We start from the raw sequence: 15354 nt of genomic DNA on the forward strand, positions 1-15354 counted from the left end.
AATGCTTTGATTGAGAGTTCCTGCAGGGCAGAATGGGGTTGGACTGGATGGCCCTTGGGGTCTCTTCCAACCCAAGAATTCTATGAGAGAGCATATGGATACAAATCCTCCTGTGTTCCATTCCCAAAAATTACAATAAAAAGGGGGAAGCCATTTGTGGATATCATGGGTGGAGAGTTCTCTTCATTCCCAATTGTGTTTGGCTGCCCCAAACTATGGCAGCGGGCCTCTCCTTTCCATCAGAGATTATCCTTGTCAGCACACAGACATGCCTCAGGTACATGTAGAGCCATGTCCCACATCAGCCCCTCTTCCCTTCTCAGCTACCTATGCAAATGGGAAGGGAGTTGAGGACCAGCCATCTTCTATAATGCAGCCAGGTTACTATAAGCCTGCCTGAGATTAAAAGGGCTAAGCTTCTAAACCCCAGCTTGAAGTTGGGGCTGTTTTAAATATAAATAAAACAAAATGCCCTGTGAATATCAGGGCTACACTACAGGCCATATGCAGCTATCTACCCATGATTAGCAATGGCCTTCAGTCACTGCTAACCCAGGAGCAGTTTCCTCAGTGCCTGGAAGAAGCTACTGCCCAGGCAGCCTCCCTTGATGGGGCAAATAAAGGAGGGGAGAGCCCCCCATAGCAACAGGTCTGGGGGCTCCGATTTACAAGAGATACTGGTTAACTTTTTCTGGTGTTCATTTTATTACTGTTAGCCCATGAAGTTTGAGTGGTGCTGTTTCTGCTCACCCACTCTCCTTTTTACAGGCCAGAGAAGATGCCTGGAAACTAAGTCAACAAGGGAAGGGGCTAGCCATAAGCCAACATGATGATTTTTCTTCCTTCCTCATGGGCATCCATTTCTGTCTCCATTAGGGCCCCAGCCTTTTGCCTTAGCTGGAACAGCCTAAGACATAAGATGAGCACATGGTTCTACCTCCCTTGTGCAAACTGTTATTCAGCTATAGCACTTCTCATTAAGAGCATAAGCTTTAACAATACAGATTCATTTAAATGCTAATAAACAGGGTAACAAACAAGGAGAAGGCCTCTGGTCACTCATCAGACCTCTAATGCTTCATGCATTGAGGATCTTTGGTAAAAACATCTCATATGAGATGATAGATATATTGGATTAAGGTGACCAACCAAGTTCCACTTTATTGGCAAAAGGGTTATGTTCCTGTTATAAAACACAGGGAACCTCAGTCAGTTAGCCTCAGGAGAGGTGGCTCCCCTTGCCTTCCCTTCATAGGAGAGATGTCTGTTAAAGGGAAGAAACTAAAAAAAAAAAAAAATACAGTTTCTTCCATGAGATGGTTCTCACTAATACAGGGAGTTAATATATATATATATATATATATATATATATATATATATATATATAAAAACAAACAGACAAACAGACACCTCTCCATGGGGGGGAGAATTAATTGGAGGTCAGACATTAAGATTCCTCTTTCAGAGTGGTAAGTCTTAATGACTACAAATGAAATCACCTTAATATCACCTTCATTGCTATAACCAGTTGACAAGATGATCAGTGATAGGCTGGAAGCTGCCATAGGTCCAGATTAGATCAGGTTCTATTCTGATTGATCACATAATCCACTGCTTAGGCATGTTCTCATCAACTGCTTCAGGTTTTCAGTGGCTGACCTGCTATAGCCCATCCAAGATGACATTAAGAAGGGACTTGACCCAACATGGTTATCACGTCGGTTCTGCTCCATACGAGAGCAGCTAGAATGGCAGCCATCCTCACATTATGAGGCTGTTGAGGGGAGTTTCCAACAGGGCCTGCCCACCAGACATCATTTTCCATCTTGGGATGTGAACACGGTCTTAAAGGCTCTGACGGTTGGGCCGATCAAGTCCCTTTGGGAGGCCTTCCTCAAACACCTCTCCCTCGGGGCCATCTTCCTCAAGGCCATTCCCTCTGCCAGATGGGTGTCAGAGCTGGGGCCCTGTCGTTACGTAAAGACTTGTATATTTTTAGGCCTGTCTCAGTGTGCCTTTGTCCAGACCCTACCTTCGTGCCTAGGGTCAACTCAGCCTTTCAGGTGTAACAGGACATTCTCCTGCCTTCATTCTGCCCCGATCCTAAGAAGGACTTGGGAAAGACCTGGCACACATTGCATGTGTGCAGAGCCCTCAAAATCTACATCAAGAGGACTTCAACCTTAAGGTCATCTGAGATGTTGTTCATTTCCTTTCGCCTGGGCTCTTGGGGTGCAAGGTATCAGTCTCGACTCTGAGTAGGTGGATCAGGTCTTGTATTCAAAAGAGCTACTGAACTCTTGATCTCACTCCACCCGAAGGGTTGATGGTGCACTCAACCAGGAGTGCATCTACCTCTGCGGCCTTGGCCACTAGCGCCTCCCTGTCAGATATTTGCAGGGTGGCCAAACGGAAGTTGCCTTCGACCTTCATAAGACATTACAAACTGGACATGTCTCAGTCCGCAGAGGCGTCATTTGGAAGGAGGGTCCTCCAACAGATTGTGTCAGGGGCCACAGTCTCCTAGAAGCACCTCCCTCCCAGTTCGAGAAGGCTTTTGTAAATCCCGGATTACAGGAGGACAGGACCCTCTCTGCTGGGAAAAGGAACGTTGGGTACTTACCGTGACATGTTCATTTCCTGCAGAGAAGGGTCCTGGCATCCTGCCCACCCAGGTGCTGCCTGCGGCCTCCGACCCTGCCTGCCTGTTGGTGGACCTGCCTTGTTCTTCTTGTTGTTGCTGGATTGTTTTTTCTGAGTTCTTGTTTGTTCTTGGACTAGTTTTTTCCTAAGGTGTTCTAGTTAACTCTTAGCTGACGTTACTAAAGTTCAGTTCCTTGATTTACCTTGCTACTCACTTGGCTTGTTATTGACTGAGGCTCAGGGGGGCTAGCTCCTCCCTATATAGGGGCCGGTCTTTTGTTTATTGTCCCTGCCTACAGGAGCAAATAGGAGGAGCTAAACCCAGATTACAGGATGCCAGGACCCTTCTCTGCAGGAAATGAACGTGTCACGGTAAGTACCCAACGTTCCTTTCTGTGGATTTGGGAAAGACTCAATGGCCAGTCAGAAAACACTGCCTGTTATATATTGTACTATTTCTTAGCATGCTTTTTAAATGAGCTGGCAAGGAGTAATGTTAGATAAATGTGAAATATCCAAAGAAATTTTGAATACCAGCAGGACAGGTACTGGTGGACTCAACAAGCTGTCGAGAATGACAGTGTAAGAATATCATTTAATTTGACAGAGCTATGAATATTTAAAGCTTTATAAAGAAAATACAGGGAGGCAATCAGCCATATTCAGTCCTGTGCTCTGGGGAGCTAAGCGATCTTCTGTGGTGCTGTCAGCATTTGTGTGAGAGATTAAGGGTGAGAGCAAGGAGAATGTGTCAGCAAAACCTCCAACCTCTTCTCAATAAGCTTACCAAAAGAGAGGGCAAGGGGATAGAAAAGAAGCAGATAATTAAAATAATATGCTGACACCTAAAATAGTTTATTCTGAAAAATGAAATTCAAGGGGGCTTTGCATATAACACTCCAATATTGAGATATTAAAGCTGGACCCATATATTGAGGAATGGTACTGGAGACATGATAAGGACACTTATTATTTAAACAGGAAAGGATAATTGGTTTTCCCCTTCACTTGCATTCAAGACTTAAGTACTGCAGCATTGAGCAGCTGCTCCATGATTTGTGAATGCCATCATATATAATGGCCAGAAGCAGAGTGGTACACAGAGCAGTGAACTGTATATCAATATAGTTTGCAGAAACCAATCCAAGCAGTGAAAGTCAAAACTATGTTTCTAGTCCTGAATTACAGGATAACAGATGCCCACCTTTAGACTAGCTGGTGGGACTCAAAGCACTTTATGAGTGTTGGAGACCATTTTGTTGAAATTTCAAGTTCTGATGGGAAACTTTTCTTTTCAACAAGGGGAAGCCATGTCAACCAGTATATTGCAATAAGATCAAAGACATCACTCCTTGTGGTCTCGTAAAGACTAACCAATTTTAACAGGGCATAAACTTTTGTAGACTGGTATCAACTTCTAATTTCCAGAAACTTCTTCTACAAAAAATGTGTTAGTCCTTATGACACTTTAAGACTCTGGGGCCGTGCCTTCAGCTGTCCTGGATCTGGGCCTCGGCAGCCACATGCTGCAGCCCCGATCTGGCCTTTCCTGGGTGCAATAGCTGTGATGCCATGGCTTAAAGGTACTCCTTTAGTGCTGCATCATGTGGCTGCAGCACCAGAGGAGCATCATGATGGGGCACAATGTGTGGAGCAGCGCACGGCATCACAGCACCATGGGGTTGGAGTCGTGGTGTGCATCGTGTGTTATATTTGGCCCAAGAAGCTGAATATACAATGTTTGCTACATACTATGTCGTACTGGGTACTGTTTATCCTCTTTGTTTTTGCAGTTCAGGGAAGGGTTAGATGGATCGTTTTATTTTCCATTCATGTCACTTTCACATGTATTCTTTGACAAGTAAAGTATGAGGGAAAAGTTGCTCTCTTCTATGCTAACATCTTGCCAAGGACTGCATTTACACAGCAGAAATAATCCAGGTTGACACCACTTTAACTGCCATGGCTCAATGCTATGGAATTCTGGGAATTGTAGTTTTATGAAACGTTTAGTCTTCTCAGTCAGAGAGCTCCAGTGTCACAACAAACTACAGTTCCCAGAATTCCATAGCACTATTTAAAAAAAACAACATCCCTGGATACTATTGTTAGTCCTCACTAGAGTTCACTCAGTGAAAAAGTTGGATGTGTCTAGCTATTCACTTAACATTGGACAATTGAGTTAATGGGCCTTCCTTAGCTAGGACTAACCAATAAGATTTAAGCCAATATGTTTTGTGTTTTTAAATTTCATTTGTTATCCATTTTATTGTTAGCCACCTTAAGTCCCATTTTTTAAATGTGGAAATTAAATCTGATACAAATCTGATGATTAAAAAAAAACAAAATAAAATAAAGGAATGTAGCCTCCCATTGACCCTTGAACTTGCACACTGGGGAAATTGCACTGACTGCTCTACAAACCTAGATCTGCAGTGCAGATTAGACTAGTTTGAACAAGAATTTGCAAAGATAAAATTTCTCTGATATTTTGAACAAGACTCCCTTGAGTTTCTAGATAGCACTAGAGTTCTCTGACCAGGCTGAATATCTCACCAAAATACAAATTCCTGTAGTGTGGGCTACTGACAGTTAAAGTGACATCAAATCACTTTAATTCTGCAGGGTGGATACACCCCTTGTAAACATTTTTAAATCAAGGGAGGGCAAAGTGTGGAACTGGGACCATATGTAGCCCACCAAGGATGTCTTTATAGCCCTTGATCCCTCAGACTTTTTCTGACCAAATAAATAAATAAATAAATAAATAAATAAATAACTAGCTACTCCCACAAGGAGCAATAATTGACTTTCTAAACAGGTTGCAGGACTCTTCTGCATTAATATATATCCATTTTATACACCAGCAGTGGACCTCCAGCATTGATTCTCCATTTCACAGAGCCTGGACTTTCTTCTCCAGTCTTCAGCAGCAGGAGGAGAAATCTCAATGTGAGAGTGCTGCTTGAAAAATCATTGCATATTTTCTTCATTTGCTTGACTTGGTGTTTTTCATTTGAATAACATGCTCTGTGCAATTGTGATTTATCTTACTAGACCACACTTAATGACATCTTTAGAAACTTCTCCTTATAACATCACCCTTCTAACATAATTTGTGCCCACCTCCTTTTGTGCTATCGTCATGGAAAGTCAACATGGTTTTGTGAGAAACAAGTCATGACAGACTAATCTGATCTTTCTTTTGATAAAATTACCAGCTTGGTAGATGAAGGGATTGCTGTGGATATAGCATATCTTGATTCAGCAAGGCCTTTAACAAGCTTCCCATGACATTCTTGCAAACAAACTAGTAAAATGTGGGCTACACAATGTGACTATTAAGTAAATTTTTAATTGGTTGACCAGTGGAACCCAAAGGGTGCTCAGCAATGGGTCCTCTTCATCTTGGACAAAAGTGACCAGTGGGGTATCAGAGGTTTCTGGCCTGGGCCCAGTTCTATTCAACATCTTTATCAATGACTTGGATAAAAAAATAGAGGGCATGCTTATAAAATTTGCAAATGACACCAAATTAGGAGAGTACCTAATACCCCAGAGGAGAGGATCAAAATTCAAAACAATTTAATAGATTAGAAAGCTGGGCCAAAACTAACACAATGAAGTACAACAGGAAGAAATGTAAGGTACTGCACTTAGAAAAAAAGTGAAATGCATAGATATAGAATGGGGGACACCTGGCTTGACAAAACTACATGTGAAAGGCATCTAGGAATCCTAGTAGACCACAAGTCGAACATGAGTCAACAGTGTGATGCGGCAGCTAAAAAGGCCAATGCAATTCTAGGCTGCATCAATTGAAGTATAGTGGCAAGGGAAATAATATAGTATGAAGGGAAATAATAGTGCCACTCTATTCTGCTTTGTTCAGGCCTTACCTGGAGTACTGTGTCCTTTTCTGGGCACCACAGTTCAAAAAGGATATTGACAAGCTGGAACATGTCCAAAGGAGGGCAACCAAATGATGAAGGGTCTGGAAGCCATGTCCTATGAGGAGAGACTTAGGGAACTAGGTATGTTTAGCATGGAGAAGAACCCCTGGAGAATGGTGTTGGGATGGATTACCCTTGGGGGTCTCTTCCAACTCTAGGATTCTATGATTACAAAGAGTTGTCCCTAGGCCTCAAGTTTCAACTGAGAGATCTTAAGGCATGGAATAGTTCTGGCCTGAGAACACTACTTTCAGCCACCAAATTTTCCTTTGTTCATTTGCGAGCATTGTTTGGGTCTTCCTGTGGCCCTGAAGAGTTTCCAGGGCAAAAGATTGGTCTGCCCACCAGTCACCATTGCTGATATCTGTTCTAACTCAATTAGTTAACTAGGTACCTTAGAATCATAAAGTTGGAATGGGTCTCATGGGCTATCTAGTCCAGCTCCCTGCTCCATGATCTTCATCTAAAGCATCTTCAGCAGGTAGCTGTCCAGTCTGTTTTTGATGACATCCAGAGAAGGAAACCACACCACCTCTCTAGGGATTTGGTTCCATTGCTGAACAGGTGTCACTGTCAAGAATTTCTTCTAATGTTTAATTGAAACCTATCCTCCCGTAACTTCATTGGAACTGGTACTACATTCTGAGGCAGCAGAGAACAGCCAGCCCCTTCTATTTTGTGGCATGCTTTGAGATATTTAAAGAATGTGAACATGTCGCACCTTAGTCTTCTCTTCACCAAGCTGAGCATGCCCAGTTCCTTTCACCTTTCCTTATGTGCTTTGTTCTCTGTACCTCTTATCATCCTTGTTGCACTTCTCTGAACCTGCTCCAACCACCCTACTAACTAACCTAAGTTGCTATCAGCTTGGCAAGTCACATATTGTGCTGTTCTGCTCCTGGGAACACTAGTCTCTGTTCCTCATAACTGGAATGTTCCATTACAAGGAGCATCTCTTACTACCTGCTAACTGTCAGGATTTTTTTAAAATGTAATTTAATTAACTCGATTGCACTTTGAATGAAGCTGCAGACGCGCTTCTGGTATCTTTCCCCCACCAGTCTTTTTATTTAAGATTCCATAGGAAAAAAAGACTGTCATTTTAATAAGCTGTTAATAGCTTTGCAAGCAGTGCAAATATCTGCTAAATGGGCCCCTTTATGCTTCTTGCTTGGGCTTGCAAGCAATGAAGGCAATACTAATAAAGCTATACCTCCAGAAACAATGGAACTACATGCTATTAAGTGAAAGGCATCTCTTTAACCAGAACACGTTTTATCAGTGTATTCCTGCAGATGTTAAGGTAAAGCTCTCTTCATTTGCTGCAGAAGGCTGCTTGTTCTGGTGCCTCATATATGATAACCATCTCTTCTCTGAAGTGTGTCCCACTATTGAAAACCAGTGATGAGAAGAGGTCAGCTCTTGAACCTCTGACTTGTTTTACCACTGTTAAAACACAGGAGTTCTGTTCAGGAGGGGGTTGAAACCTACATCAAAATAATTTAATTGCACAACAGCATTTTCTTTGACAAAATGTAACCTCTTGGCCACTACATTCCACCTTCAAACTGGCCTCATACTTCAGTGACGTCACTCCTGAGTGGCATTATCGTCCAAGTGGCCAAATTTAACTCAGGAACCTCTTCAGTTGTTTATTCTTAGTTCCTGCTGTTTTCACATTAGTGCTAAGCTAAAATCTGTCCTCCAGTTCAGAAAATACATGAGATGGAGGAAGTACATCCTTATGTTCTTTGTTATTTAACTGACTTGTGAAAGCCAAAAATTGTTAGGCTGATGATTGGCAGTGAAAGACAGGATACTCTTATGTATACTAATTAAATACTTTGCAACTAAGGGCCCTTTCAAATGACACAATTATAGTGCTATGATTTGACTGCCATATGAAAATCCTATGGAAAGCTTAGGGAGGGGGATTGAAAAACCTCAGTGAGAGCTAGTTTTCCTTTAGGGGAAAAAACCCCAATAACCTCAAAGCAATACATTACAAATATTGTGATGGTTGAGGTGTGCCTCGAAGTCATTTCCAACCTATGGTAGCTCAAAGGTGACCCTATCACAGGGTTTTCTTGGGCTGAAAGTATGTGACTCACCCAAGGCCACCAGTGGGTTTCCATGGCTAAGTGGGGAATTGAGCCCTGATTTCCAGATAGTAGTCCAACCCTCAAACCACTAAACCACATCACTATGCCACTATACCACATTTCTACACTACCATGTCACTGTGTCACTACACCACCACACACTGACAATTATATGATATATTATAAATATTAGCAATATATATTGGGGGCATTCCCACTTGGCAGATAAAACGGATTATATTGGCGCGATTCTGATTCGGATTATGTTCCGGGAATAATTCAATTTTTTTCCATCGTTTCCATTACCAAAAGGGGTAAATTACCTTGATTCATTTACACCCTTTTATTTTCCCATTTATTTTAAATCGCTTTATTTTAAAGCGGATTATCTTGCTCCCCGTTCCCATTTGTGTCCACAAGCTGTCAATCAAGTGCCTAGGCTTCAGACATCACAAGTCTAGGGTTTTTTTATTTTTAGGGCAACCAATGAAAATTGGATGCATCCAAGGCTCTTCTGTTGTGTCTTCCCAGACTAGAAGGAGGCTTGGCAAATCAGATCAAGGAGGAGAAGGCAGCGGGCTTCATTACTGGGGAGAGAATCTTTGGGGAAGAGAGAAGATAAGGCTCGATCCCTCCCCTCAGATCCCTGGGCATCCAGGCTCTCCATTCCCCAAAATCACTTTGCCTCCCCCATTGCTGTCTGGGGGCCGATCAAGCAGGGATGTCCTGCAAAGCCCATCCCATAGTTCCTCTGGAAGGAGCCTCCTTTCCCCAAAATCCCGTTGCCTCCCCCATTGCTCCCTGGGCTGTCTGGGGGCTGATCAAGCAGGAATGTCCTGCAAAGCCCATCCCATAGTTCCTCTGGAAGGAGCCTCCTTTCCCAAAATCCCTTTGCCTCCCCATTGCTCCCTGGGCTGTCTGGGGGCCAATCAAGCAGGGATGTCCTGCAAAGCCCATTCCATAGTTCCTCTGGAAGGAGCCTCCTTTCCCCAAAATCCCTTTGCCTCTCCCATTGCTCCCTGGGCTATCCGGGGGCCGATCAAGCAGGGATGTCCTGCAAAGCCCATCCCATAGTTCCTCTGGAAGGACCTCCTTTCCCCAAAATCCCTTTGCCTCCCCCATTGCTCCCTGGGCTGTCTGGGGGCCGATCAAGCAGGGATGTCCTGCAAAGCCCATCCCATAGTTCCTCTGGAAGGAGCCTCCTTTCCCCAAAATCCCTTTGCCTCCCCCATTGCTCCCTGGGCTGTCTGGGGGGCGACCAAGCAGGGATATCCTGCAAAGCCCATCCCATAGTTCCTCTGGAAGGAGCCTCCCTTCCCCAAAATCCCTTTGCCTCCCCCACTGCTCCCTGGGCTGTCTGGGGGCGATCAAGCAGGGATGGCTCTCCTCACACATCGGTCTATGAATGAGGAGCAGAGGGGAGGTTGCAGTCCACCAGGGGAAAGGCTATGCGAATGGAAGAAAGAAAATGGTGCTCGCGATGCAGAAAGAGAACAAAGAGGGTGACACCCCCAGGTCAGCCCCTTGAACGCTGCTCCTCCCATCTCCAGGTTCCCGCATCAGACATCCTTTAGTTCCCATTCGGATACCGTGAATCATACCCCGCTTTCAAAAATAACCCGCGTTATAACCTACTATTTTTTAAAACTGGTTTATAGGCGTCTAATTCAAATTATACGATATAATTCGATTTTGAATTGAATCGCAGTGGAAACGATTCTGGGGCATTGAGGAACTAATTCGGGCATCAGTGGGAACGACACCTCTTAATTCGCTTCATGATCCACTTTATAGGCAAGTGGGAACGCCCCCATTGATAATATAGTAGCAAAATATGCAGGAGACATGACTATTTTTTGTCCATTGGGCCACATTCACTAAACTGACTGTGAGGAGAACCCCAGAAGAAGAGGGAGGGAGGGAGGGAGGGAGGGCAGGCAGGCAGGCAGGCAGATAGATAGATATTACTTTACATATTGTCTAGAAGAGAATTCTTTATTCCTGTATAGCTTTCTGCCATTTGCTCCTTGGTAAAATTTCAAACAGGGAGGGGAAGGCAGGCTGGTGAATTCCACTTTGAGCCTGCACCACTTGAACTATCTGCCACCCCAAGAAGACATTCTTTCACCAGCTATGCTATAAGGAGGATCTCAATAGCATTATACCAAAAAATAAAAATAAAAATGCTTATGTCTATTTTATTAATGACACTTGACTTGTGACTTAGCCTCCTTGAAAGGAACTGTATTGTGAAAGGAAGGCTAAAAATAATTGTCATCAATAAATGGACAAGCATGTAGAAGATCTCAGAATCTCATTCCCCAAGGAACAGATGCCATATATTCAAGATTTCACGAAGGGTTATGGGTTGGCATGTTTTATTATGGTATTCATTGAATAGCATGGGTTGGGGGGTAATATAAGCTAGTGTTGTGTAGCCTGTTCTTCAAAAATTTTATATTAAATGTTGAGATGAGTCTGGATTCCAGCTCTGACTAAAAAAAAATTTAAATGAAGCAATAACAGAGACGTGATAAAGCTACTTGTCTTTCTCAGAGGTGTATGCCACTCTATGCAGTGCAGAGGGAAAAGTCCCCTTTGAACACACACACTGATCTAAAGCACACAAATGGGGCACCAAGAGCTGTTCTTTGGATCCAAGCCACTGATATGGATATAATCCACTCAAGCATTAAATTAGTACAGTTATGCATGTTTATTCAGGATTAAGGCTCCAATCCTATGTATCTTGTGCCTTGAACTAAGAGAAATTTACTTCTGAGTAACTACAGATGTCAGTGTAACCTCTAATCATAGGTCAAAGGGAGGCAAGTTTGGCCATTCCAAAGGCTAATTTCATGCACATATACATAATAACACATACTGATCCCACTACAGGCTGCAGCCCCCCCCCCCCCCCCCCCCCATATTCATACCACATTTCTCCAAAATTCAGTGAGACAATCTCAATTAGAAGTAGGGGTGAAAATAACTCAGGGGCTTTACAGGCGGCCCCTAAGTGGAGGCAGGAGGCCACCCCTTTCCTGTCTGGATCAGGGCAACGGAAACCTCACGCTGCAGCCCCAATCTGGCCTCTAGAGAGTGCAAAAAGGGATTGCAAAACACGGCTCTTTTTGTGCCCTCCAAAAGGTACCATAGCCGCGGCAGCACAGATATATGGTGCCCCTTCAGTGCTGCATCATCTGGATGCAGCACCAGAGTTGCACCATGATGCCATGTGCCGTCTGGAATGGTGCATGGCATCATGACACCCTGGGGGCGGAGTCAGGGCATCCAGTGTGAGGACGCTGCACCCACAGGCTGGCACAAAGTACAGTCTGTATACGGCCTCAGTTCCCAAAGTAATCCCCCTTTTCCTGGTCAAATTAATAATAATAATAATAATAATTATTATTATTATTATTATTTATAGCCCGTCCAATCACAAGGAATCACAGCAGATTACAACAATAAAGAAAGTACAAAGCAAATAAACAATAACAATAAAATAATGAAGCAATTCACAATAGCAATAAATAGCAAAAATACATAGCAATTCACAGCAGCAATAAAATTAACAAAGCAAATTACATAGCAATAAACGAACAAAACAAGTAAAATAGAAAATAATCCCCATTCTCAACCCCCCCATCCCAATCCTGAAAACAATATAAACGATACACAATCTTAAAATATTACAATCTAGGACCATAGGGGTTAAAATATAGCTGTGCTCCTGTGCCTCCAGACTCTCTTTGCTGGTCCCTGATGTTTTTGGGAGAGGCAGGTGATTAAATGTACAGGGCTGCACACCTTGTTTTAGAGCAGAATCAAGCCTTCTCATGAGTTTCAGGAATGACATTTCCCTGTTTTAGATGGCAATTAATGTATCTTTTTCCATCACTGTGCCATGAAATTTGGTGACAGCAGTGGGGAAGGCTGCAGAGAATACAAAAATGGGCAAACATGCCCATAGGGCACTTCTTGCTCCCCAGTTCTAGATAAACATGCATGGATTTGTCTGGAGAGTCTAATTGACTTAAGGATTCCCTTAAGAACTTGAGAATGAAAAATTTTCAGGGGCAAGCCCTTCCAAAGGGCTTTTGAATTTGTTTTGCTCTCTTGCTGCAGGATGCAACCATATAGTTGCTCATGTCTACATAGACACTCATAACCTGCCACCCCATGTCTTTGCCCAGCAGGCAGGCTGAAGGGAGGGGTTCCATTAGAAAGATCACACAGTGAGTCTATGAGCCAAGGCTCTACAGCTGTTACCAAGAAAGGTTTAGTCATGGTGTTGTTACTGTGTGACTTCAAGTCATTTTCAAATTATGACAACCCTAAGGTGAACCTATCATGGGGTTTTCTTGGCAACAGTTGTTCAGAGGAAGTTCGCTATTGCCTTTTTCTGAGGCTGAAAGAGTATGACTTGTCCAGTGTCACTCAGTGGGTTTCCATGGTTGAACAGGGATTGAACCCTGGTCTCCAGATTCATAGTACAATACTCAAACCACTACACCATGCTGGCTTTCATACTAAACACCAGTTATGAGAGAAAGTGTGGTGTAGAGGTTTGAGTGTTGGACTATGACTCTGGAGACTAGGGTTCAATTCTCCACTCAGCCATGAAGCTCACTGGTGACTTGGGCAAGTCACACTCTCAGCATCAGAGGAAGGCAATGACAAACCTCCTGTGAATAGCTCTGGCTAAGAAAACCCCATGATAGGTTTGCCTCAAGGTCATCATAAGTCAGGAACTTGAAGGTACACAACAACAACGTGCTTGTACATGCCTGTACATTCTGCTCCCTTTACTTCCCTCTTGATCACCTACTTGAAAACAAATACTTCTTCAGATACATGGACAAGGCTGGAGAGAAAAACTATAATAGATAATATATTCCAGCCAGCGGTCATATTGGTTGAGGATTCTGGAAACTCTAGTCTCCCAAAAAGTAACTTGACAACTCTGCACAAAACCACAGAATAAACTTCATTTAGAATTAATTATTTGAATCTGATTTCTCATCCCAAGCCCTGTACTGTAACCACTATCCTGTCTCCTGGAGCAACATACTTACTTCAGGGGCAAGACAAATCATACACCTCCTAAAGACAGATTGCTCTTCACAAAATGTGATTAAGCATTTTCCTTTCAGGATAAATTTTGCCTTTACACATTTAGAAACCAGATGGAAAGAGGATAAAAGGAACTCCTGACTATTTAATTCGTTCTTTCACAAAGGATGCTTTTTTATTATTATTAATGGCAATTATCCTGTGAGTAAGAGACAGCTTGCAATACTTTGTGAATAGCTAAAGCAAAATTTTAAATAACATCTGCACCATGTTGGGAAATTAATAAAATAAAAGGCTCATTGCTCTGAACTGCTGTGAACTCAGTCAAGGGCTAGGGTATTAAGGACCAAGGCTGGCAGGAAAACACAGGAAGTCCTAAGAGGATATATTTGGGTGGTGCAAGTCAAATAGCAAGCAAATCTCAAGTCAGCAGAAAAGGTGGAAGAATAAATTATAGTGCTATTATTTCACTTTAACTGTCATGGTTTCAGTCTATTGAATCCTGGGGTTTGTAGTTTGGCAAGACACAGGAGCTTTTTGACTGACAAATATGCACCCCTGCCTTAAAATTCCACAGTTGTACAGGATGTTGTCATGGTAGTTAGTAGAATAATAGCAATACAAATGTGTAGCGTGAATGGGCCCAAGCAATGTTAAATATACATAGGCTGGAATCCTTTTAGTAAAATACTTATACAGGTTTATGTATGACATATGACCCTTTTTGGAGGAAATGCAAGCACCTTTCGGTAATTTGGGGGGGCAACATCCAAAAATGCCCCCTCTGTAACTGGCAGTTTCTGAGAAAGGTTACTGCTACAGATGCTTACTAGTGGAGAAGGGAGGCAACGGGGAGGCAGTTCAACCAATGGAGATCTGAAGTGGGATAGAAAAGTACACTCCCATGTCCTTCCTCCTCTGACCCAAAATGAGCTACTTTGGAGATTGTCAAACCAAGGCCAGTTCAGCAATCATCACAGTAATGAAAGCTAATGTAACAGTAGCGCTATAGAGCTCAATATTTTTGCAGTTATGCAATCGCATGATTATTGTGACATTACCATATGATACTGCATTCACATTTCTCACACATCCATGAATGAATGTTTAGTACATTGGAATTGATTGTTTCACACATGTGCCATTTCGGCACTGCAGTGCATGTCTTGAAATCATGTTTCTGTCCCCCACAGCATAAAAGACATCAAAAGAAAATGTATTACTTCATTACATTGTTTTAATCCAGTGTAAACAAAATTGTGCCCCCTACCTCAAAAGAAGACTGAAATCCACTGCAAAAGCGATCCTGGCAAGGAGAATGGATTGCCTCCACCACAATGCATTCTGAGTATCCCTTGTTGCATCTGAATGACGTGCGATTAACTTTGGCACTCTTGCAATTGTACTTCATTCACGCTATTGAGAAGCCATTCACAGGATTTCTCTGTTAATGGTTGTTGCCGAAGCATTCACTATTCTTGCTGGAATAAGTCCTGGATGAGTGCAATGTAATCTGAAAACCATCCACACAATTACGTGATTTAGCTGGGATTATGCCTTTTTCTTCCTCTTTCCCC

This window comes from Sceloporus occidentalis, unplaced genomic scaffold (assembly GCF_023333645.1).
Source record: "Sceloporus occidentalis isolate IW3139 unplaced genomic scaffold, rSceOcc1.0.p SCAF_6, whole genome shotgun sequence".
NCBI lineage: Eukaryota > Metazoa > Chordata > Lepidosauria > Squamata > Phrynosomatidae > Sceloporus > Sceloporus occidentalis.